Source organism: Macaca nemestrina, chromosome 3 (assembly GCF_043159975.1).
Source record: "Macaca nemestrina isolate mMacNem1 chromosome 3, mMacNem.hap1, whole genome shotgun sequence".
In the NCBI taxonomy this organism is placed as follows: domain Eukaryota; kingdom Metazoa; phylum Chordata; class Mammalia; order Primates; family Cercopithecidae; genus Macaca; species Macaca nemestrina.
Window position 1 is genome coordinate 146,179,174 of NC_092127.1, and position 26,432 is coordinate 146,205,605.

The 26,432-nt window shown below is 43.4% G+C and overlaps 1 long non-coding RNA gene and 2 pseudogenes across 4 annotated transcripts; 1 reads left to right on the plus strand and 2 right to left on the minus strand.

Annotated features, from left to right (window-relative positions):
- Nucleotides 1-279: 279 nt before the first annotated feature.
- LOC105496866 (uncharacterized) lies at nucleotides 280-11,978 on the minus strand. 4 transcript variants are annotated; one of them, XR_011621293.1, is made up of 4 exons: nucleotides 11,845-11,978; nucleotides 11,526-11,692; nucleotides 9,600-9,876; nucleotides 280-1,237 (listed from the first exon to the last, which is right to left on the minus strand). It is a non-coding gene; the product is annotated as an uncharacterized lncRNA (long non-coding RNA). The 4 variants fall into 4 exon arrangements; XR_011621295.1 differs by having other exon boundaries at nucleotides 288-840; XR_011621294.1 differs by lacking the exon at nucleotides 280-1,237 and adding an exon at nucleotides 6,056-9,341.
- A 929-nt stretch (nucleotides 11,979-12,907) lies between these two features.
- On the plus strand, nucleotides 12,908-13,477 carry LOC105496868 (ATP synthase F(0) complex subunit C1, mitochondrial pseudogene; annotated as a pseudogene).
- A 5,470-nt stretch (nucleotides 13,478-18,947) lies between these two features.
- On the minus strand, nucleotides 18,948-19,654 carry LOC105496869 (UPF0711 protein C18orf21-like; annotated as a pseudogene).
- Between the last annotated feature and the right edge of the window lie 6,778 nt (nucleotides 19,655-26,432).

Genomic DNA, 26,432 nt, shown 5'->3' on the forward strand with positions numbered 1-26,432 from the left:
ATGTGAGGACGCAGTGAGAAGGTGTCATCTATCCATCCATTCACCAGACATTGACTCTGCCGGCACCTAGATCTTAGACTTCCAACCTCCAGAGCTGGGAGCAACAACCATTGTTTATAAGCCTCCCAGTCAGTGGTACTTCGTACTTGTTACAGCAGCCTGAACTAAGCCAATAAATTAAGTGTACGTTACTTTCCTCCCATTCTCTGCAGTTGGACTCCATGGGGAGATGGAAGTGATCACAGGATCAGCTAGCAGATCTGGATAAGCCACCTTCTTTGGAGTTTGAGCTAACAAAAAAGAAGAATGGAGACGTGTGTTCCAGGCTGGGCTTTGCCAACACTGACACAGCTCTGTGGTTCCTGTATCTAGCATGCCGAATCCTTTTCCTAAACTAATCTTCCTGTGTATCTTCACAACTAGAAATGGGGCAAAGAGAAACTGAGAAAGAGGCTCACATGGGTAGATCATTCAAGATTTAGTTATAGGAAATAGACACCATTCCATGTGTTTTAAGCAGAAAAGAACTTTTTTGAAAGCTAATTAAGCACTTATAAAATTATTGAAGGGGCTAGGAGAAAGGGCTCTAGGCCGGGCCTCTGAGATGATTCTCAGGAACACACTGCAGAATTGGCCCAACAGGGAATTAGAGGCAGAAGAGGGTGTGTTGACTTCAAGGATACACCTCCACAACGTTGATCCAGGACAGCTGCTGCTGGACACCCATGAAGCTAATGGTAGACACTGGAACCCTGCTGTAGAAAGTCCCTGGAGATTGAGATCGGCGCTTGCCAGAGGAAGACAGCACACAGGAAAGATGGCCTCTGCCTCACTCCCACCCTCAAAACAACAACAATAACAATTATAATAGAGCTAACATTTATTGATATTAACTATGTACCAGGGTAATCAATTTGTATGCTTAACTCACTCAGTTCTCATACAAACCCAATGAAGGCCAGGCGCGGTGGTTCACACCTATAATCTCAGCACTTTAGGAAGCCAAGGCAGGCAGGCCATTTGAGGTCAGGAGTTCAAGACCAGCCTGACCAACATGGTGGAACCCCATCTCTACTAAAACTACAAAAAAATTAGCTGGGAGTTGTGGTGGGCACCTGTAGTCCCAGCTACTTGGGAGGCTGAGGCAGGAGAATTGCTTGAACCTGGGAGGTAGAAGTTGCAGTGAGCTGAGATCGCGCCACTGCACTCCAGCCTGGTTGACAGAGTGAGACTCCATCTGAAAAAAAAAAAAGATGAGGTAGATACTGTTATTTATCCCCGTTTTGCAGACATGGAAGCTGAGGTAAGGCAAATTCAAGCATCTCCAGGTGATCTGGGTGGTCAGAAGCCATAGGGTGGTGCATGCGGCTCATTGCTTAATCCGTTTCATGTCTAGAACCTGGCTGCAAGGAAGTCAGGGAAGCAAAGTGTGGGTTTTGATTTTCCCAACTCTGCAGTTCATGAGGGCACACTAGAAGGGAGTTAGGATGGCAGCTGTGTGGCTGTCCACCACATCCACCCCCATGGGGTAGCTGCAGACCCAGCGCTGACTATGGCCAAAATGCCACAGCAACAGCGAATGGTCATTCAAAGCATCCAATCTATTTGTCATCTCTTGCCCTAAGATTAGCTCACCACAAAACCCTATCAAAGCAATGCAGATGACTTTTAGATTGTATCTGGCACACATTCCTATTTGAACAAGCCTGAAATGAGTTTCTTGCCTGTAATCATTTTGTATATACAAAATTACAAAATTAAGTTTCGTGTTTCAAATGTACTCATCTTTGGCAAAATGTGAAGTTTTTTTTGCTTGTTTTTTTTTTTTTTTCCTTTTTTTTCCTTGTTTTGTTTTTTGTTTTTTTTTTGACACGGAGTCTCACCCTGGAGTGCAATGGCATGATCTCGGCTCACTGCAACCTCCGCCTCCTGGGTTCAAATGATTCTCCTGCCTCAGCCTCCCGAGTAGCTGGGATTACAGGCACCTGCCACCATGCCCAGCTAATTTTTGTATTTTTAGTAGAGACGGGGCTTCACCATGTTGGCCAGGCTGGTCTCAAACTCCTGACCGCAGGTGATCCGCCTGCCTTGGCCTCCTAAAGTGCTGGGATTACAGGCATGAACCACCATGCCCAGCGGTATTTTCTTTAAAAACAAGCAAACCAACACAGAATAATAATTACAGGAGGATTGGTTGTCAGCAGTTCTTTATTTTTCAGGATCAAGCTCAAATGTCACCAAGTTTGTGAAGATTTCCCTCCTGGCTTATTGAATACCTACTTTTATTTATTAATTGTATTCTCATCTGTAAACTATCATTTATGTCTGTATTACTTTGCTAGGGCTTCTATAACAAAGTGCCACAGACTGAGGAGTTTACCAACAGAAAATTTTCACAATTCTGGAGGCTAGAAATCCAAGATTAAGGTGTCGGGCAGGTGTGATTTCTTCTCCTTGGCTTGTAAATGGTCATCTTCTCCCTGCACTTTCACACAGTCTTCCCTGTGTGTGTCTGTGCCCTAGTCTCTTCTTAGAGTGACGTCAGTCATGTTGGATTAGTCAACGTGACTGGTGTTGAAGTCAACTCTCGTGACTTCTTTTAACCTCAGTTACCTATTTAAAGACCATATCTCAAAATACAGTCACCTTCTGAGGTAATGGGGGTTAGGATTTCAACAAATGAATTTGTGGGGGACCTAATTCAGCCTGCAACAGTGTCCTTTGCCAATGAAACTATTTTGCTCTCAGCATTTTTCATACCATACTTATGTGGCAATTTTGGTAAAAATACACTTAACCGGCTGGGCGCGGTGGTTCACGCCTGTAATCCCAGCACTTTGGGAGGCCGAGACGGGCGGATCACCCGAGCTCAGGAGTTCAGGACCAGCCTGGGCAACATGGCGAAACCCCTTCTCTACTAAAAATACAAAACTTAGCCAGGCGTAGTGGCACATGCCTGTAATCCCTGTTACTTGGGAGGCTGAGGCACGAGAATCGCTTGAACCCAGGAGATGGAGGTTGCAGTGAGCCTTGCTATGTTTCTCAGGCTGGCCTTGAACTCTGGGCTCAAGCAATCCTCCCCCCTCAGCCTTCCAAGTAGCTGGGATTACAAGCACATGCCACTGTGCCCATTTCTAGTTATATTTTTATAAATAGGAGTTAAATTTTTTAAATGTAGTTAAGTATGCCCTAGAGTTTGTCAACTTTGCTTCAACTTATAGTTTCTCATTTTTTGAATTATAGTTTAGTTTATTAATTTTTGTTCTTGTAATTTACATATCTTTAAAGTATCTTGAGCTTATTTTGGTATTATTGAGGTAAGAACCTAAACGGTTTTTATTTATCTGAATTTTAAACTAATTATTCCAACACCACCTTCTGAACGTGCCCTCCTTTCTTCATCTGACACATGATGATACATCCTTTATAGAAACTGTATTCTTATGTAACTTTGTGACTTTGTCCCCAGGAAAAAGATATAGATTCAGACCATTACCAGAAAGAACTGCAAAACATTTATTTACATTCTCAGCTGGGTCATGTCTCAGCCCATCTGGAAGCAGTTTAGGAGGGTCTTAGGCAAATCTACTTCCTTCCTTGCTCTGATCTCCTCTCCTGTGCCCCAGAGTCCACACTCCACTTTGCTTCCACTCCTAGTTGAGGCTGTGAAGTCATTTACTGTTCACTTCTGAGAGAGGGAAGATAGGTTTCCCTCTCCAACCTGGAGGGCAACCGATCTCACATCCTCAGGGATCTGACAGGTATGGAGACGTGAAGCCGTTGTTCTGGTGAGTGGAAAAGGGAGGTGATGTGAGAAACGTGTGTGATCTCTGGGCAGGGCTGAGGCCCATTTGAGGTTGGGGATTAAGAATTTATGGTGGAACCCAGCAGCTTCATTGTGTGAATCTCGTTGGTAGCTGTTGGAGAGACTCAAACTCCTTTGTTCATGAATTGAAGACAAGTAGAGAGGTTAAAATCAGGGGAGAGATGAAGAAAGAGGGAAGATATCTGCTTCAAAAAGAGATTTTAAAAAATATTAGCTTTCAACAAGAGAGAAAATACTTCATTTTCTGAGGGGGTAGGAAAGAAAGAGTGTGTGTGAGTGTGTGAGGGTATATGTGGGGGGCAGAGGGGCATGTTCAGAAACTGGAAAGGGCCTTGCCTAGCATGTCACAGTGTCCTCCTCCTTATTATGGAAGGGGAATTGCGAGGACACCTCTCTCGCCTCCCTTTGTGGCCAGGGTCGGGTTGTATGCTCCAAGTTCTATCAATCTGATGCTCACTTGGCACTTTGAATCTGGACCACATGACACCAAGGATTTGTTCATGACCACTGTAGTGACACTACTGAGATGACAGCAGTATCTGTTGTCAAAGTGTCCCTCTCGACTCTCATGGTGAAAAGAAGACTTTATATACTTTCTCCTCCCTTGTTCTCTGGAGCTGCCTTTGTTCCAGCTAATTTTCCAAGTCTGGTCCTCAGGCCTCTGGCCAATATTGTAAACCTCCACTTTCCTATTAGAATTGTCAGAGTCGGTTTCTGTCACCTGCAACCAAGAACCTTGTGGGGGAGCTTTGGAATTAAACACAGAAGGTTCTAATCACAGCTCTCATACTAGCTTTGTGGCCTTGACAAGATACTCAAGCATTCTAAGCCCCAATTTCTCTCATTTTGTAAAATAATAATAATAATAATAATAATAATAATATATACTTACAGGATTGTTGTTATAATCAAATGAAATAGTAAGTGTAAGATTGCCTCAGTCATGCCTGCATTTTTGTAAGGTCTTGCTGAAGGAGTTATTCCTTACAAAGCACTTTCGTGTCTATCTTCCCATGTGACCTCCACAGCAAGGTACTGCAGAGATCTCCATTTTACAGATATGGAATCTGAGGTTCATGGAGGCAACGTGGCACCCTCAGGTTCACACAAGGAGCGAATAAATATGGGGTTTGAATCCATATTTTCTGATTCATGGTTCTGTTCTTCTAGAGACCTAGCTGTGAGCATGTAGATGGATATGAGAGTTTCATGTTTTTTTCATGGAAAACTTTAAAGACAGGTAATTTGGGGGAAAGAATTTGGAATGTATGACCAGCAAGATGTCTTTTAATCTATAATTACAGTGAAGAGGAGGAGAATGAGGACTGTCTGATGTACCCCCCGGTCAGAGGGAAAGAAGAGCAAACAGAGGTATGGAGTAGTGGACAGAGAAGAGGCGGCTCAGTGCCTTTTAGGCCCCAAAGAATAAAGAAGAGTGTGGGCCTGATGGACAGAATTCACCATTTCAAAGAGGTCAGAGAGAATGAGGACTGAGAATAGGCCACTGGATGCGGCTACAGAAGTGTCCCCAGTATCAAAGACACCACAGTGTTCCCCAATCTACTTACCTATCAAATTGACAAATCTTTTAAAGCATTTCTTTCATTCACAAAAGTTGACATAAATAGAATAACATTAATGGTATCTTTCATTAAATATACTGTATTATGCTTTTCACTAATTACCATTAATCCTCTAAATGGTAATGTTCCCAGAAATGGAAGAACATAATAATAATAATTTCTAAAATCACCCCATAAAGATGAAGGCAATTGATGATTTTTAGAACATTTTTCTATTGATCACTAGAAAAATAGCTTTTCTAATACATGTAAGTGCACAATTAAAACACCAAAAAAAAAAAAATCCTGCAATACAAGTAATGTAAAACTATTTCCTAGTATACGGGAACAGGAAGTGTATAATATAGCAAGTGGTTCAGACTCTTTTTTTTTTTTTTTTGCAAGGTTCAGGAGTATAAATAAGCTCTGTGCCTGATGGGTTTGCTCAGTTCTAAAGTCACATGTAAATGCTGAACACATTATTTGAAATTAACTTTGGAGGTCAATCAACACGGACAAGAGAACATGAAAAAACTTTTTATGGTGCTTTGCATGGTCTCCTCTCTATCTCTTCTCAGTATAACAATGACAATGTGTTCTATAATGGAAAAAACATGAAAAATACAATGTGATTCTATTTTCTTTGGCTATTTCATTTGGAATATATATATGACAAAGTGTTGCCCAGGCACAATCATGGCTCACTGCAGCCTCAACCTCCCGGGCTCAAATGATCCTCCCACCTTAACCTCCCAAGTAGCTGGGACCGCAGGTGTGTGCCACCACACCAGGCTAATTTTTAAAAAAATTTTGGTAAAAGTGAGTTCTCGCTATGTTGCCCAGGCTTATCTTAAAATATATTTTAATATAAAAATATATAAAATATAAATATAATATGATAAGTACATTTTATGAAAATGTACTACTGCCGTGTTAACATCATCAAAACTTAAGATCTTGGCCTTTTCTTGTCTCTCAAAAGAGAAGCACTGGCTCCTTTGGCAAAGGCTGACTCCAGGGAAGTCACCAACAGCATGATCTTTGTGACCGAATCTAGCCACCAGAGGTAAGGTGTAGGTAAGTAATTTGGGTAACATTGTGGTGTCTTTGAATACTGGGGACTTCTCTGTAGCCACATCCAACAGCCTTCATCATTTTTCTCATTAAAGTTTGAGCAGCCATCACTGCCTGAACAGATGCATTGCTGAATTAGGCTGCTTGGCTTTAATTCCTACTTTACCAGCACAATTCCCTTTGCATGGGAAGTGCCTCCAAAGGGGTTGGCCTTAAGGGCTGTGCCCAGATGGGTCTCCTTGTATGTTTATCATGACATTTCTCATCCCATTAATAACTACAGCACTCAGTCCTGGTAGTTCAAAGACCCTGACACTTGCCCACCTGCAGGCCTGAGCAAAGGAACAAGACAGGAGAGGCTCTTTTGCTAATTTTTGTATTGCTATTATAAACACACAAAAAGATTTTAAAAAGGAAGAAAAAGAAGAAACACAAAGGAACGTTTAGTGTGTAAATGTCACAGAAACACCAGGGGTTTAGTCTAGGTTTTGCTGCTTGCCACACAGAAAGCCAATCACTGAGACAATGAGTATTGCCAGGGAGGAAGGCTTTAATCAGGTGCTTCTGCTGAAGAAATGAGAGATCAGTCTCAAATCCATCTCTCTGACCAACTAAAATTAAGGGTTTATATAGCAGAGAAGAAATGTAACTTCATGCACAAAAACAGGAATTAGGGAGGGCTAAGGAAAAGTTCATCCATAGGAAGTAGGTGGTCACTTATGCAATCATGATAGATGAGGGGTCTGGTGTCTCATTGTCCAGATGTAGTGATCTGGTAAGTTTCACTTCCTAGATAGTATGTGGGAGACCTGATGGTTGGTTTCCTGAGAAAGGAACTCACATAAGAGAAATGTAACTTTCTTAAGTTTCAAGACTGGGAGGGTAAATTTCTATGTTTATTCAAAAGAAACGATTAAACATCAGTTCTATGGGACAATTAGATGGGTTTCATAAATGCGATCTTAATGAGTGTGCCACTTATCAGTGTATTACTGCTCAGCTTAAAAGCTACTCTGCTATTTGCTCTGTGTTAACCTGCTGGACCCTATAAGCAGTTCTCCTTAACAGCAAGCACTTTGTTAGGTTTTGTCGATAGAGGGTGCAAGAAGGACACTGCAAGAAGAAAGGACTTCTGGCTCTGATTCTTCCATTCATGTAACCCCCAGGCAGGAGAAGCACTGAACAATATAACAACTTCTCTGTGGTGGAGGTATGAGGTACCTGCAGGCCCAGATCCCCTTTGCCATCAGGTGCTCCCGTCACCCTTGCCTCCCAGCTGCTGTGACTCTGGGCTGATGGACTCCACAGCTGCCCTGTTGCTGGAGAACTGCCCTCAGCCACATAGGAGCTGCCTTGGACCTGCCCTGCCCAGGAGGCTCTGCCACATTCTCATCCATCTGCCCCTGGTCTGATGACTGACTCACAGGAAAGGAAAAAAAGGCCATCCCCCTCTTCTCAAAGGTACTGACTCTGTGTGGCCATTTGTGTTCCAGAGCACCTTCATGGGATTGAGAGGTGACAATGTGCTAGCAGCCCTCACTCTCGGTGCCTCCTTGGCCTTGGCGTCCACTCTGGTGGCTCTTGAGGAGCCCTTCAGCCTGCTATGGCACTGTAGGAGCCCCTCTCTGGGCTGGCTGAGGCTGGAGCCGCCTCCCTCTGCTTGCGGGGAGATGTGGAGGGAGAGGTGTGGGACTGGCGGGCAGCTCCACCTGCAGCCCCAGTGAGAAATCCACTGGGTGAAGCCGACTGGGCTCCTGAGTCTGGTGGGGACTAGGAGAGCTTTTAAGTCTGGCTGAGGGATTGTAGACACACCAATCAGCACTCTGTGTCTAGCTCAGGGTTTGTAAATACACCAGTCAGTACTCTGTGTCTAGCTCAAGGTTTGTAAATACACCAATTGGTACTCTGTATCTAGCTAACTCCGTGTCTAGCTAACCTAGTGGGGACTTGGATAACTTTTCTGTCTAGCACTCTATGTCTAGCTCAAGGATTGTAAACACACCAATCAGCACTCTGTGTCTAGCTCAGGGTTTGTAAATACACCAGTCAGTACTCTGTGTTTAGCTCAAGGTTTGTAAATACACCAATTGGTACTCTGTATCTAGCTAACTCTGTGTCTAGCTAACCTAGTGGGGACTTGGAGAACTTTTCTATCTAGCACTCTGTGTCTAGTGCAAGGATTGTAAATGCACCAATCAGCACTCTGTCAAAATGGACCAATCAGCGCTCTGTAAAATGGACCAATCAGCTCTCTGTAAAATGGACCAATCAGCTCTCTGTAAAATGGACCAATCAGCAGGATGTGGGTGGGGTCAGATAAGGGAATAAAAGCAAGCTGCCCAAGCTAGCCAGCAGCAACGTGCTTGGGTTCTCTTCCCCACTGTGGAAGCTTTGTTCTTTCACCCTTTGCAACAAGTCTTGCCACTGCTCACTCTTTGGGTCCACGCTGCATTTATGAGCTGTAACACTCACTGCGAAGGTCTGCAGCTTCACTCCTGAAGCCAGCAAGACCATGAACCCAGCGGGAAGAGCGAACAACTGCAGATGCGCTCCCTTTGAGAGCTGTAACACTCACCACAAAGGTCTGCAACTTCACTCCTGACAGCGAGACCACGAACCCACCAGAAGGAAGACGCTCCAGACACATCTGAACGTCTGGAGGAACAAACTCCGGACACCCCATCTTTAAGAACTGTAACACTCACCGCGAGGGTCCGCGGCTTCATTCTTGAAGTCAGTGAGACCAAGAACCCACCAATTCCGGACACAGGATTAGAGTGAAGACATGCAGCTGAGACCACTTTCTCACTTAGCTTTAACCTCCATGCCATCCTGCATTCCTCACTCTGCTTCTCCTGAGAGCATCCACCAGTGAAGCACTGAAACAAGAACTTTCATCTCAGGCTTTGGTTCTTGGGAACCCAAATACAGTTAAAGCTCTAAGAGCATGGCAGAACTGAGCAGAAAGAAGGGAGACCCTCAGGGCAGGAGCAAAGAGGACAATGGGATAAGACAGAGCTAGGACAAGAGCCCTGTTCCTGTATCCCAAACTCAGCAATCACAATTTACTTCTCCTGCTGTGGAAGAGTGAGTGCAGTGAGAGGGAGAGGCAGGGGTATTATGATTGTGGAGCACACCTCAGCTGCAGGAAAGAGAACATCAGGAAAGGGGACGAAGGATCACAGTGTCTAACAATGTGACACTGTTGTATTCATTTCCTAGGGTGGCTGTAATGAAGTGTCACCAACTGGATGGCTTAAAACCATGGAAATGTATTCTCTGACAATTCTGGAGGTTAGAATTCCAAAACTGAAGTGTCAGTGGGGACATCCTTGACTCAGACACATCATTCCAGTCTCTTCCTCTGTGATCACATGATGTTCTCCCTTTGTGTCTTCACATCATCATGTCAACCTAAAAATCATCCAAAGGGTCAGAATCTAGTTTAAAAAGTTTGTGCAGGCCTGGTATAGTGGTTCACACCTGTAAGCCCAGCACTTTGGGAGGCCGTAGTGGGAGGATCACTTGAGCTCAGGAGTTCGAGACCAGCCTGGGCAACATGGTGAAACCCTGTCTCCACCAAAAATACAAAAATTAGCTGGGTGTGGTGGTGCACACTTGCAGTCCTAGCTACTCAAGAGGCTGAGGTGGGAGGATCATCTGAGCCCAGGAGATTCCAGGCTGCAGTGAGCCGTGATCATGCCAGTGTACTCCAGCCTGGGTGACAGGGGAAGACCCTGTCTCTAAAAACAAAAAACAAACAAACAAAAAAGAGTTTGTTCAAATGCAAAGTTTGAGGACAGCTACTCAGAAAACACAGATTCCAAAGAACGAAAGTCACTGTTCTGAAGTGTAGAAGTTTAGGATCGTTTAGACAAAAGATAGAGAAGCATAACAGAATTTCAGTATCTTTCTACATGAGGCTTAGCGCATTGTTACAATGATTGGATTCGTTGAGGTAGTCTTTTTTCTCAGGAAAGGCATATTTAACATTCTACACTGAAGAGGGAACAGTTACGGGGTCTTCTGCGTCATTTGGTCTGTTTTAGACGTGGGACAATGAAGGAAGCAGTTAATCTATAACAAAAACCAGTGATTGGAAGGGGAGGGGCCTGGTTTCTGGTCTTTTCTAGTCATTAATGGAACATTTATGGAAAAGTTAATCTATAATCTAAGAAAAAGAAGTTGTAAACATGTTCTGTGTCTCAGTCTCCAGGGCTTAACTTACCCCTGGGCGTAATAAATATAGAGGAGCCTGAAATTTTATTTTATTTTATTTTATTTTTAGATAGAGTCTCTGTCACCCAGGCTGGAGTGCCGTGATGCGATCTCGGCTCACTGTAACCATCTCTGGTCAAGCAATTCTCCTGCCTCAGCCTCCGGAGTAGCTGAGATTACAGGCATGCACCACCACGCCCAACTAATTTTTAAAATATTTTTAGTAGAGACAGGGTTTCATCATGTTGGCCAGGCTGGTCTCAAACTCCTGACCTCAAATGATCCGCCTGCCTCAGCCTCCCAAAGTGCTGGGATTATAGGTATGAGCCACTGTTCCTGGCCTACAGTATTTATTTATTTATTTATTTGATGGAGTCTCATTCTGTTGCCAAGCTAGAATGCAATGGCATGATCTGGGCTCACTGCAACCTCCGCCTCCCTAGTTCAAGCAATTCTCCTGCCTCAGCCTCCCGAGTAGCTGGGACTACAGGCTCACGCCACCACACCCAGCTAGTTTTTGTACTTTTTAGTAGAGATGGGGCTTCACCATATTGGCCAGGATGGTCTCGATCTCTTGACCTCATGATCCGCCCACCTCAGCTTCCCAAAGTGCTGGGATTACAGGCATGAGCCACCATGCCCAGCTTACAGTCTTTTTATAAGGACATCAGTCATATTGGAGTAGGGGCCAACCCTACTCCAGTATGAATCTTTACTAATTTCATCTGCAACTACTTGTTTCCAAATAAGATCATATTCTGAGGTACAGGGGGTTAAGTTTCCATCATATCAATTCAACCCATAACAATTCAACCCATAACAACTGCATAGGTCAAATAAGATACCTCTCAGGTTCAGATTCAGCCAGAGGGCTGCAGCCAGCAGATGCAGGTGTTCCTCCTCTGTGTTTCTGTGGCACCTGTTTGTGTGCAGAATGCCCATCTCTATCACAGCACCAGCCACAGTGTACAGCAATCATCAACCCACTTTGATTTCCGTTAGACTGCAATGCCTTCAAGAAAAAAGAGTTTGTTCAAATGCAAAGTTTGAGGACAGCTACTCGGAAAACAGATTGCAAAGAATGAAAGTCACGGTTCTGAAGTGTAGAAGTTTAGGGTTGTTTATTTAGACAAAAGATAGAGAAGCATAACAGAATTTCAGTACCTTTCTACATGAGGCTTAGCGCATAGTTACAATGATTGGATTCGTTGAGGTGGTCTTTTTTCTCAGGAAAGGTATATTTAACATTCCACACTGAAGAGGTAACAGTCACGGGGTCTTCTGCGTCATTTGGTCTGTGTTAGATATGGGACAATGAAGGAAGCAGTTAATCTATAACAAAAACCAGTGATTGGAAGGGGAGGGGCCTGGTTTCTGGTCTTTTCTAGTCATTAATGGAACATTTATGGAAAAGAGTTAATCTATAATCTAAGAAACAGAAGTTGTAAACATGTTTTGTGTCTCAGTCTCCAGGGCTTAACTTTCCCCTGGGCGTAATAAATTTAGAGGATCCTGAAATTTTAACCCTTTTTTTTTTTTTTTTTTTTTAAGATAGAGTCTCACTCTGTCACCCAGGCTGGAGTGCCGTGATGCGATCTCGGCTCACTGTAACTACCACCTCCCAGGTCAAGCGATTCTCCTGCCTCAGCCTCCTGAGTAGCTCAGATCACAGCTGAGATTATTTGGTTTTGCATCCTCAATGCCTGGTTGTAAAATCTTCCACTTAGGGTTCACTCACTAAATGCTTGTGGAATAAAAGTAGAATGCTTCCACTTTTGTCAGAGACGTGTGAACCAGAGCAACTCCATCTTAAATAGGAGCTAGATAAAATGAGGCTGCGACCAACTGGACTGTATTCCGAGATGGTTAAGGCATTCTAACTTACAGGATGAGATAGGAGGTTGGCACAAGATACAGGTCATAAACACCTTGCTGATAAAACAGGTTGCAGTAAACAGGCTGGCTAAAACCTACCAAAACCAATATGGCCACGAGAGTGGCCTCTGGTTATCCTCACTGCTGTACTCCCACCAGCACCATGACTGTTTACAAATGCCATGGCAATGGCAGGAAGTTACCCTATATGGTCTAAAAGGGGAAGCATAAATATTCCACCCCTTGTTTAGCATATCATCAAGAAATAACCATAAAAATGGGCAACCAGCGGTCTTCGGACTTCGGGGCTGCTCTGTCTATGGAGTAGCCATTCTTTTGTTCCTTTACTTTCTCAATAAACTTGCTTTCAGGGTGGGGGAAGCTGAGAGTTGAGACCAAGGGCTAAAGCTGGGAGACTGAAAAAATGCAGACTACCGGGGCATTACTCATTTCTCCAGCTCTGATCCGCTGTACCAGGGGTCTAATCAGGCCTGTGTCTGCCTCCTTCCTGAATAGCCCAGTGAATTCATCTAAACAGGCTTCCTACAGCAGCTTCCCACTCCAGGTGGCCAGACGGGAGTTCCAGACCAGTGTTGTCTCCCGGGACATTGACACAGCAGCCAAGTTTATTGGTGCTGGGGCAGCCACAGTTGGTGTGGCTGGTTCAGGGGCTGGCATTGGAACGGTGTTTGGCAGCTTGATCATTGGCTATGCCAGGAACCCATCTCTCAAGCAGCAGCTCTTCTCCTATGCCATTCTGGGCTTTGCCCTGTCTGAGGCCATGGGGCTCTTCTGTTTGATGGTCGCCTTCCTCATCCTCTTCGCCATGTGAGGCTCCATGGGGGTCACCTGCCTGTTGCCGCTGCGACTCCACGCCATTCCTGGTGTTGGGGTGTACTAAGCTTTACCATTAAACACAACGTTTCTCTAAAAAACAAAAACAAAAACAATAAACTTGCTTTCACTTTATGGACTCGGCCTGAATTCTTTCTTGTGCAAGATCGAAGAAACTTCTCTTGGGGTCTGGATCAGGACCCATTTCCTGTCACACTTTCATGGAACTGTGGTGAGTCAAGAGCCCAGCCCACTGGCATGATTCAAAAAGCATTAGCTTCCATGCCTTGGTGGCTTTTCCCCTTTGAAGGTGTGAGACCCATTTGGAACCCCAGATTTGATACGAAGATTATTTTGAGCTGAAGGCATTTGAGATTCAACAGATGCAGAAAGAAACCTACTTGGAGCTTCTCTTATCTGACTTCAAGCAGAAACCTCTGAGAAATGAGGACTGCCATAAATTCCCTCATGAGGTGGCTTCCACTCCCAGGAGAGAGAGAAAGAGTAAATCTACTATAAATTACCTCTTCTGGGGAGTTTTATGGCCCCAAAGAAGCTGGAAACACCGCTTGCCTGTATAGGCAACATTATCACAAATTTTCTTATCTCCTATTTGTTCTCCTAAAACTTCATTTGTCTTTCCTAAAGAAACCTAATTGTTTTTTCCCATAGAAGCCTTTTCGCTTCCCTCCTGTTCCCCTGCTAATTTAGGTATATAAGCCTTTAACTTTAACCATTTGATAAGCCAGCTACTCCTTTTATTGGCTTCTGGGTGCATACAAATAAACCTTTTTCTCCTGTTTTTTTTAGACAGAGTCATCTTGCTCTGTCACCCAGGCTAGAGTGCAGTGGCACAATCTCAGCTTACTACAACCTCCACCTCCCGGGTTCAAGCGATTCTCCTGCCTCAGCCTACCGAGTAGCTGGGATTATAGGTGCCCACCACCACACCCAGCTAATTTGTGTATTTTTAATAGAAACAGGGTTTCACCATGTTGGCCTGGCTGATCTCAAACTCCTGACCTCAAGTGATCCTTCTGCCTCGGCCTCCCAAAGTGCTGGGATTACAGGTGTGAGCCACTGTACCCGGCCGCTTTTTCTCCTGCTAATCATGCCAAGAATGGTATGATTACTATTACTCTCATCAGCTTCTAGCAACTTCTGTGCTACGTCTGAACCACAGGAGTCCACAGTGACCCTGTCTCCTTTACACATGACTAACAAACAGCATATTTAAGTGCATTAATATTACAAGAAAAACCTGGAATTGTTTAGAAAAATGTTCCCTCAAAGTGGGAGGGAGCCAAGAGATAAAAGAATTTTATTTGGAAAAGTCCAGCTTGGCAAGTAGATGTGTTTGTTAAGATTTACATACAGGGCACTCTTGGACAGCAGCAGGACTGCTCTAGAGATCTGTGCCACCTCCCATCTCTAAACTATTTGTAAGCTAATTTTCTGGCTCTTTGCCTACTGTGTTTGAGTGATGAGACTGTTTTTCTTGGTAGGTTCTCAGACACTCTCCAAGATGCTTAGGTTCTCAGGGATACCTGTTCCTCAGCTGCACACCATGGCCTTGACTCACCACCTGGTCTTCAAGGTTCAAGCAGTAGGCGTGCACCCTTCAGTAACCTGGTGCGGAACGCATCACACTACAATTAAAATGTGTATGTGGAAAGAATGCATCCCAAAGGGTTAGCATGAATTATTTCCTGATGAGGAAACGTTTTCATGAACCTTTTTTTTTGGCTTTTCTTTCTTTTCTACTTTTTCGGCAGTGAATATTAGTTTTATGATAAGAAAGCTCATTCCTCCCAGTAAATATTAATTTTAAAACAAAAAAAAATTAAAAGTTACAAGACAGCAATATCCTCTAGATCACTCTTTTGCTAGTATTTTTGTCTTTTTTAACCTTCGGTTCAGATTTGACATTGCTGTTGAAGCACTTACACGTGTTCAGCATTCCTTGCTCTTTGGATGGCTATGTAGGTAGCAGAAGGGAAGGTCTTTCTTTGGGATTTTGCAGTCTCTGCAGGGGTCCAACATTTGCTTCCCAACCTGAATCAGAGCTTATTTTATTTTAGTGTTTTGCATCTGCACAGCTAATCACTACTTGTTATGTAAGCTCAGCTATGGGAATTTTTATTAGGCATAGCTCCTATTCATGAAGGATAGAATAATTTTTTAAAAAAGAAATTAGTACAATGGTGTAGGGAAGAAAGAGTAATATTTTTTCCTTGCTTGTTGCAAGGTTCATGGCTTACACCCCATAACAAAAAACAAATTAACAAGAGAAAAGTGTAACAAATTTATTTAACCAAAGTTTTATGTGACATGCAGCCTTCAGAAATGAAGACCCCCAAAATGGAGGAAACTGTGTATTTTTATGTTTAGGTTTGATGAAAAGTGGATACTTATGGAGAAACATGATTGGATAAGGGGTATGATCTAACAGTAATAAACTGGGGGACTTAACAAGGGCTTTGTGTTCAGATTTATCTTGGTGTCTCCATGTCTTCATTCCATTTCTCTGGCTGTCACATGAAGGTCTTATAACTGAGAAACAAAAAAGAAATCCTAAGTCCCCCAACTGACTGAATGGACACTCTTTTGGCCAAGAGGACCCCAGAGAAACCTTGAACATTGAGTTCCTGGACATGACAGGATGGAAAGTCAGACACACCTTGTATTAGTTCATTTTCATGCGGCTAATAAAGACATACCCAAAACTGGGAACCAAAAGAAGTTTAATTGGACTTACAGTTCCACTTAGCTGGGGAGGCCTCAGAATCACGGTGGCAGGTGAAAGGAACTTCTTACACAGCAGTGGCAAGATAAAAATGAGGACGAAGCTAAAGCAGAAATCCCTGATAAACCCATCAGATCTTGTGAGACTTATTCACTATCACAAGAATAGCATGGGAAAGACTGGCCCCCATGATTCAATTACCTCCCCCTGGGTCCCTCCCACAATACATGGGAGTTCTGGGAGATACAATTCAAGTTGAGATTTGGGTGGGGAGACAGCCAAACCATATCAATCCACCCCTGGCCCCTCCAAACCTCATGTCCTCACATTTCAAAACCAATCATGCCTTCCCAACAGTCCCCCAAAGTCTTAACTCATTTCAGCATTAACCCCAAAGTCAACAGTCCAAAGTCTCACCTGAGACAAGGTGAGTCCCTTCTGCCTATAAGCCTGTAAAATCAAAAGCAAGCTAGTTATTTCCTAGATACAATGGGGGTACAGGTATTGGGTAAATACAGCTGTTCAAAACGGGAGAAGTTGGCCAAAACAAAGGGGTTACAGGGCCCATGCAAGTCTGAAATCCAGCAGGGAAGTCAAATTTTAAAGCTCCAAAATGATCTCCTTTGATTCCAAGTAACATCCAGGTCATGCTGCTGCAAGAGGTGGGTTCCTATGGTCTTGGGAAGCTCCACCCTTGTGGCTTTGCAGTGTGCAGCCTCCCTTCTGGCTGCTTTCACAGGCTGGTACTGAGTGTCTGTAGCTTTTCCAGGTGCATTGTGCAAGCTGTTGGTGGATCTACCATTCTGGGGTTTGGAGGATGGTGGCCCTCTTCTAACAGCTCCACTAGGCAGTGCCTCAGTAGGGACTCTGCATGGGGGCTCTGACCCCACATTTCCTTTCTGCACTGCCCTAGCAGAAGTTCTCCATGAGGGCCCCATCCTTGCAGCAAACTTTTGCCCGCACATCCAGGCATTTCCATACATCTTCTGAAATCTAGGCGGAGGTTCCCAAACCTCAATTCACAACTTCTGTACACCTGCAGGCTCAACACCATATGGAAGCTGCCAAGAATTGGGGCTTCTGCCCTCTGAAGCCACAGCCTGAGCTCTATGTTGGCCCCTTTCAGCCACAGCTAAAATGGCTGGGACACAGGGCACCAAGTCCATAGGGTGCACACAGCACAGGGACCCTGGGCCTGGCCCACAAAACCGTTTTTTCCTCCTGGGCCTCCAGGCCTGTGATGGGAGGGGCTGTGTGAAGGTCTCTGACCTGGCCTGGAGACATTTTACCCAAGGTCTTGGGGATTAACATTAGGCTCCCTACCACTTATGCAAATTTCTGCCAGCTTGAATTTCTCCCCAGAAAAAGGGTTTTTCTTTTCTATTGTACAGTCAGCCTGCAAATTTTCCAAACTTTTATGCTCTGCTTCCCTTAAAAAACTGAATGCCTATAACAGTATCCAAGTCACCTCTTGAATGCTTTGCTGCTTAGAAATTTCTTCCACCAGATACCCTAAATCATCTTTCTCAAGTTCAAAGTTCCACAAATCTCTAGGGCAGGGGCAAAATGCTGCCAGTCTCTTTGCTAAAACATAACAGGAGTCATCTTTGCTCAAATTCCCAACAAGTTCCTCATCTCCATCTGAGCCCACTTCAGCCTGGACCTTACTCTCCATATTGCTGTCAGCATTTTGGGCAAAGTCATTCAACAAGTCTCTAGGAAGTTCCAAACTTTCCCACATTTTCCCATCTTCTTCTGAGCCCTCCAAACTGCTCCAACCTCTGCTTGTTACCCAGTTCCAAAGTTGCTTCCACATTTTCAGGTATCTTTTCAGTGATGTCCCACTCACTCTACTAGTACCAATTTACTGTATTAGTTTGTTTTCATTCTGCAGATTAAGACATACCCAAAACTGGGAACAAAAAGAGGTTTAATTGGACTTACAGTTCCACATGGCTGGAGAGGCTTCAGAATAATGGCAGCGGGTGAAAGTTACTTCTTACGTGGTGGTGGCAAGAGAAAAATGAGGAAGAAGCTAAAGTGGGGCTGGGCGCAGTGGCTCACGCTTGTAATCCCAGCACTTTGGGAGGCCAAGGTGGGCAGATCATGAGGTCAGGAGTTCAAGACCAGCCTGGCCAACATAGTGAAACCCTATCTCTACTAAAAATATGCAGAGATAGGGTTTCACTGATGCAGGAGAATTGCTTGAACCCGGAAGGTGGAGGTTGCAGTGAGCCGAGATTGTGCCACTGCACTCCAGCCTGGGTGACAAAGCTAGACTCCATCTCAAAAAAAAAAAAAAGCTAAAGTGGAACCCCTGATTAACCCATCAGATCTTGTGAGACGTATTCACTATCACAAGAATAGCATAGCATGGGAAAGACTGGCCCCCATGATTCGATTACCTCCTCCTGGGTCCCTCCCACAACACCTGGGAATTCTGGGAGATACAATTGAAGTTGAGATTTGGTGGGGAGACACAGCCAAACCATATCATGCCTCATTATACCCCCTCCCTCGCTAACCATTAGAATTTTTTCCCTAAGGAGTAAACAGAAACCAGCCCTTTGGAAAGATTCACTCCACCCTTCGTTTAACCAACACCCTGACACTGACCGTCCCTTTTGCAGTTTCCACAAAACAACAAACCAGCATTCCTTCATGATAAGAGATCACCAACCATGGGCTGGTTCTTTTTTGTTGTTTTTCACTCAGATCAAGTTTCCATGTGTTCAAAAAATAAATAAAAGTTTAAAAAGTTGTCTCACTAACTTTAGTTTTAGAACTGACTGACATGAGGCATTTCTTATTGTCAAAGTCCACCCTTCAGAGAAGATAAGAAATTTCTGAAGTCTACCTATGGATTCTTTTGGGATTCATTCTGACTAAGGAATAGTTTTTACAAGAAAAACCTGGAATTATGTAGAAAAGCATTTCCCCAAAATGGGAGGGAGCCAAGAGGGAGCCAACATTTCATTGAGAGAAACGTTTCTTTGTTTTGCTCACATTCTTTGAGGAGCAAGAAGATACTAACTCTCCAGACGTAGGTGTTCTGAAATCAATATTGGGCTCTTGCCTTTGGAATCAGACATCTCATGATTTGGGTTTGCAGTCCTTCTCTTTGGTGTCTTCAGGCTGAGTTTACTTGTAGGAGTACTAGGATTGCTCCTCAATGCTAATAGAAAGCTTCTGCTCTTACCATGATGTTTCACTGTTCTGTGGCATGTTTTACAAGTAATCAACAATACACTTTTGGAGTCTCTGAACTTTTTCACAATTTTTGCTTCTTTAAAACTGAGTGTATAATTTCATCCTTCTCGATTAATCAGTTTCTGTATTTTGGGTGTCAATGTGGCTTTGTGTTTGAGACACACTCAAAAGTTATCCAGAATCAACAACTGCAAACAGTATGGACATGTTTCTTCAAAAGTGCTCTTATCATAGGAGATAGCAGGCTTGGCCCTGGCAGCTGTTGTGCAGTTCCTGCTCTGAAGCTTCAAGGTAGTGCTTCTGTGTCATGGCCGTCACTGCCACTTCCTTGTCACAGGGACCTGGTGAGAAAACACAGCACCAGAAGTTGGCTTCCACCATGGGGTGGTTCTTGCCAGCCTAAGGAGGATGTGCAGTGAGGATTTTCATGTCTCAGCTTCACATTTTTTTTTTTTGGTTTTTTTGTTTTCTTGTTGTTCTCATTCACTCTGTTTCCCAGGCTATAGTGTAGTGGCATGATCACAGCTCACTGCAGTCTCCCCAGCTAATTTTTGTATTTTTTGTAGAAATGGGTTTTGTCATGTTGCCCAGGCTGGTCTTAAATTCCTAGGCTTAAGTGATCTGCCCATCTTGGCCTCCCAAATTGTTGGTACTACAGGTTTGAGCCAACACATCTGGCCTGTTTCACCTTTTGACATCAGAGGCCCAAAAACTTCACCCTGGGATCATGCTAAGGCCACCATTTTTGAACATGGGTCTCATGGAGAGGTGTAAGGTAAATGGATGTGCTTTGGTCAAGAGTAGGCCGAGGCAGACATGCAGGCCAGCATGACTCAGCAAGTTTGGAGCACAGGCACACAACTCCACTTGTTGTATAACGCATGTGCGTAAGCTTATACTTGGCTTAAAGCCACTATTGTTTGTAAAAGCTACAGCTGCCCTGCAGACACTGTACATGGGGCATACACTCAGAGGGAGAGAGTGAAGCTCCTGACCCTGTAGGGAGAGCCAACCATCTTGCAGATGGACATGGGGGGAGCCAGAAACCAGCAAGTGTGCCATGGAATGCAGCTATAAGTGCAGGAGTGACAAGAGCTGCAGAGCTGACTGCTGAAAAGGGATGCAGCTGGAGCAGACAGTTGAGACAAAGGAACAGTATAAGAGAGCTGCTGAATAAAACCATATTTTACCTGCCTACAGCCCCCTGAGTGTTCTTTCAGCTATCTGCCACCCATCCACCCACTCCCCTTGGACCTCAGCATGGGCTGGAACCTGACACTTGGTGTGACAAGAGGCATGAAGGTCAATTGCACATGCGTTTCTCATTTTATAAATATTCATGACTCCTCCTATAGCTTATTGAATATGTATATTTGGCCACCCACTTCAGCATAAATTCCTGTCTTATTCTTCTCACCCTTGAAGTGCTTGTTCCTGGCTTCTGATGGGAGATTATGCTTTTCAGCCTATCAAAATGGCCACTTGCAGGCTGCAACCGTTTATGAAAAATAAAGCTCTTCGTTCCATACTTATGAACCTCATCATTCTTCAGTTGCCACTTTTTTTAAAACAAAGGTGATTTTAAGATCACATATAATTTATTTGAAAATAGTACTAATATATATTATAATTTGGTCTTTAACCAAATTATAGTAGCTTTCTGAGCTAGTATATAATAGTTTTCTAAGAACATTTATATATATGTTCATTTATATGTACATTTCATTTCTTATATATAATAGTTCTTTAAGAACATTTACATAATATAATAGCTTTCTAAGAACATTTAAACTACAGAGAACTTGATCTTAAACCAATCAAGATTAAATAAGAAAATAAGAATAACTTTGTGTTCAGTTTCCTCATCTGTTAAATGAAAAGAAAAAGAAAAAGAAAAAAAATAATAATTTGGTCAAAGAGCCCATCATGAAACCATGAAGAAATGTGTGTGTCCGCATCTCTGACAGATCTTGCGCTTTAACCATTGTAAGTAAAATGGCATTTGTTTGGGCAATATAAGTAAAAATTTTTTTAAAAATCTCCTATTTCAGAAAACTTCTCTACAAAGAGAAGAAAGAAAACAGTGCTATGATTAAATAAGCATTAAACCAGAATGTGATGCTCAGCTCAGACAATCTGCTAAAGAGATTGCAAGACAGAAAGAAATCCACTGACATACAGCTAGCTGGACATAACCCATCACATTAGGCAGGTGATTTGCAAATTGGAGTCAGGTGATAGCCAGTTAGCCCATCTCCTCCCAGGAGACTGGGAAGATAGGGTGTTATCTTCCTTGATGATTACCTTTCAAAGAAATGACTCCCAGGTCCTTGAGAAAACATTCCTGAATCATGAGCCTGGAAAGAGGCTTATTTAGCTATTTAAAAGACTTACATACATTTGAAAAGGGCTGAGAGAAATTCTTAAAAAAAAAAAGATAGGGCAAAGTAGAGAGGTGGGTCTCTTATTTTCAACAGGAAGAATTAAGTTTCTTGTTCACCATTACACACACTCTGGGGTTAGTTAATCAACTGAATTCGTGTTAGATAATGAGGGATAAAAGGTAATTCAGCAAATGTCAAGGATACAGTTTTCCTTTTTGGCAAAGCAGCAGAAACATACTCACTTTCTTAATTGCCTAGGCCAGGGTTTTTCAACCTTAGCACTGTAAAGGGGAAAAAATATCTTTCCTTCTCCTCATCTTAGGTTCCTTGGCTGGGGGGCCCTGTAGCAAAAGATAGATTAACAAGAGAAAAGCATCCAAATTTACTTAATATAAGTTTTACATGACAGAGGAGCCTTCACAAGGAAATGAAGACCTAAAGAAATGGAGTAAACCTGAGTATTTTTATGCTAGGTTTGATGAAGAGTGGACAGTCATAGAGAAATATAATAGAGCAAAGAGTATGATCTAATGGTAGTAAACTAGGGGAAACAGCAAGTCTTGCTTTTCAGATTCTTCTCTGTGTCTCTTTGTCTTTGAAAATAAGGATGTTCGATTTCTCCTGGTGTACAGAGGGTACCTCTCATATATAAGGTCTTATGATCTGCTTCAGGGGAAGTTCAGAAAATCCTTTCCAGGTGCCTTTCCTTTTCCTTCTACTTTCCTTCCCCTTTTCCTCTCCTCTCCTCCCCTCCCCTCCTTTGCTCCTCCCTTTCTCTCCCCTCCCCTCCTCTCCCCTCCCCTCTTCTTCTTTTCCTTTCCTTTCCCTTCCCTTCCCTTCCCTTCCCTTCTCATTTCTTTCTTCTTTCTTGCAGGATCTTGCTATATTGCCCAGGCTGAAATCGAATTCCTGGGCCCAAGCGATTCACCCACTTCAGCCTCCCAACGTGCTAGGATTACACCTATGTGCTAGGAGCCCCCATGCCTGGCCTGTTTTTGCTATAGGGGTGTCAACTGTGAACCTTACAACAAGTGAGGAGAATTACTTTTTCTCCCCTATGCCATTCTACTAATTTCAGTGATTGGCTTTGCTGTGCCAGGCAACCCCAGTTTGGTTCTGTAACACCCCCAGATGATGTCTCATGACCCTGGCCTGACTTCAGCAAGAATCCTGTTAGACTGGTTTAGCCAGAACCCCCCTTACCCTGCATGTTTTCTTTCAATAATTTTCCATCCGCTGACCCATGCCCTGCTCCTTGGCTCTAAATTCCCACTTGCCCATGGTATATTTCGAGTTGAGCCCAATCTCTCTCCCCTACTGAAAAATCCCATTACGGTGGTCCCTAAACGTATATGAATGGTCCTGAATAAAGTCTGCCTTATGAAGGGGTTAAGAACATGCCACCCCACAATATGCTCTGGCAGATTGAGTATTTTTGAGTTAGAGGCACTCAAAAAATGGCAGATGCAAGAAGATCACTCTGACCTTCCTTCTGTTTCCTAAAAGCAGGAGATGAAGTTCCCACATGTGGGATATTCTGCCTATTCCAGAAGGAAAGTATCATTCTTATCATCAAGGATGGGAAGTTGAAGCTGAGGGGAATCTGAACAAACCAATCTCATAGACCAATCTTCCTAGCCACTGCACTACCCAATACCCTTTGCTGCATCACGTTTTCACAATTTACTACTCTTTGTTTAATTCTGTATATAAGTGTTCATCTCTAGCAATGTCTTTGGATTTTCATTTCCTTATGAAGTCCCCTGTGCCATGTAAAACTGTACTAAATTTTTCGTATGCTTTTCTCCTGTTGATCCCTCTTATGTCAATAGAGTTCTCAGCTTGTGGGGTGAAAAAAACAAATCCTGAGGGCATTTTGCCTCTCTTTATGTAGGGAGGAAAAATAATGCTCTCCTCCAACCTTCATGAGCTCTTAGCTGGTGCTCCCTGTAACAAAAGACAGATTAACAAGAGAGAAACAAATGGAAATTTAATAACATGTGTACCTCCTGTAACACGGGAGATAACCAGAGAAATGAGTAAATCTCTAGAGTAGATCTCAAAGAAAGATTTTAAAACCTCAGGCTTGAACGTCGTTATTCTCTGAAACACAGAAATAAGGATGGAGAGAATGGCCAGCTAAGATAAGATGGCCAGAAAAAGCATCTTAAATAAAGGTACATTTGTTATGCAGATTTAAGTTGATGCCTTCCTTCTTTATTGATTAAGCATCTCTAGAGACTTAGTCTTCCTTCTCTTCCTGGTGCAGAGAGGGAGGCACACTTAAAAACGGAGACTGCCTTTATAGCTTCAAATTTCTCTTACACAAAAGGGTAACTTTCCAGAACTTCTCCTGTGTCTGCAGTTTCTCAAAATAACCAGCTCAAAATAAACCTTATGCCAAAGAGGCCTATTTTGGGGTGGCATATTCTGGACTCTGGCAGTCATATTTTGGAGTGGTATGTCCTGAGCCCTGTCACTTCCTATGTTTTAACAAGGATCATCAAATAATTTTTTCTCTAGCAGAACTTAGTGTGCCACTGGTATACAGCACTCATAGGTTCCCTTGTTACCAGAAAGGGGTCCCAACCTAGACCCCAACAGAGAGTTCTTGGACCTCCTGCAAGAAAGAATTCAGGACAAGTTCATACAGTAAAGTGAAAGCAAGTTTTTTAAGAAAGTAAAAGAGTAAAAGAATGGCTACTCTATAGGCAGAGCAGTGACATGGGCTGCTCAACTGAGTATACTTATAGGTATTTCTTGATTTTATGCTAAACAGGGGTGGATTATTCATGAGTTTCCTGGGAAAGAGGTGGGCAATTCCTGGAACTGAGTGTTCCTCGCCTTTTTAGACCATATGGGATAACTTCCTGATGTTGCCATGGCATTTGTAAACTGTCATGGCACTGGTGGGAGTGTCTTTTAGCACGGTAATACATTGTAATTAGCATATAATGAGCAGTAAGGATGACCAGAGGTAACTTTCATCATCATCTTGGTTTCGGTGGATTTTAGCTGGCTTCTTTACCATGACTTGTTTTATCAGCAAGGTCTCTGTGACCTTTATCTTCTGCCAGTCTCCTATCTCATCCTGTGACTAAGAATGCCTGACCTATTGGAATGCAGCAGAGTATATCTCAGCCTTATTTTATCCATCCCTTATTCAAGATAAAGTCACTCTGGTTCAATCGCCTCTGACACCCATGCCGTCCTTTTTCCGAACGGGTCGGTGAGGTGGAGGTGGAAGCACACGCCTTTAACATCCTCTTCTAATCTCCCCCAGCACTATGTTCCTACCTCTCCTCTTCAATTCCTCTTCTTAACACTTTTGATACAGTTATTTATGAGGGTGCCTTATCTCTGCTGCTAAGCTGCATGTTTCGTTAGGACTGCATCCTGTTAGATTCACCTTTATATCCTCTGTAGCACACAGCAAACCCTCAATAGAAAGTATGGGTGTCATGAAACAACTTCAAACAGGAACCAAACTGTAATCTACCTGTGTCTTAAATTGATGGCTTTCTGGTTTCCACAGTAAAATGAGAGAAAGGTTTTCTGCAGCGTTCAGATTCTGGAAGCGAGGCCCGTTTCTTCCCCCTTAGCTCTCTGGACTTCGTCTTTCCCTTCTCTGTATCATTTCTTGCTCATATTTATGGAAACACACCATGGCCAAACAGCTCTATTGTTCCTTCCTTTGCTGGCCAACAACTGTTTCTCCAGTTCCCATTGTCCTTAAAGGGTACCAGAATATCTCACCCCAGAATATGCCTTTTTGGCTTATGAATTATTTTGAGCTAAAGACAATAAGAGCCAGCAGATACAGGAAAAGATTTTCATCTCCTGATGACTGCCTGAAAACAAAGCGTATTAGTCTGTTTTTGCACTGCTATAAAGAACTACCTGAGACTGGGTAATTTATAAAGAATAGAGGTTTAATTGACTCAGTTCCACATGGCTGGGGAGGACTAAGGAATCTTCCAATCATGGTGGAAGGCAAAGGGGAAGACAGGCACATCTTAAATGACAGCAGGAGAGTGGGGTGGAAGTGCCCCACACTTTTTAAACCACCAGATCTCATAAGAACTCACTCACTATCATGAGAGGAGCAAGGGGGAAATCTGCCGCTATGATCCAATCACCTCCCACCAGGCTCCTCCTCCAATTTGACATGAGATTTGGGTGGGAACACAAATCCAAACCATATCATTCTGCCCCATCCCCTCCCAAATCTCATGTCCTTTTCACATTGCAAAATACAATTATCTGTTCTCAACAGTTCCCCATTCTTTACTCATCTCAGCATTAACTCAAAAGTCCACGGTCCAAAGTCTTACCTGAGACAAGGTAAGTCCCTTCCACCTATCAGCCTGTAAAATCAAACAGTTACTTCCAAGATACATTGGGGGTACAGGTATTGGGTAAATGCTGCCATTCCAAATGGGAGAAATTAGCCAAAACAAATGGGCTACAGGCCCCATGCAAGTCTGAAACCTAGCAGGGCAGTCATTAGATCTTACAGCTCCAGAATAATCTCCTTTGACTCCATGTCTCACATCCAGGTCATACTGATGCAAGAGGTGGGCTCCCAAGGCCTTGGGCAGCTCCGCCCCTGTGGCTCTGCATGGTACATCCTGCATGGCTGCTTTCAGGGCTGGAGTTTAGTGCCTGTGGTTTTTCCAGGCACACGGTGCAAGCTGTCAGTA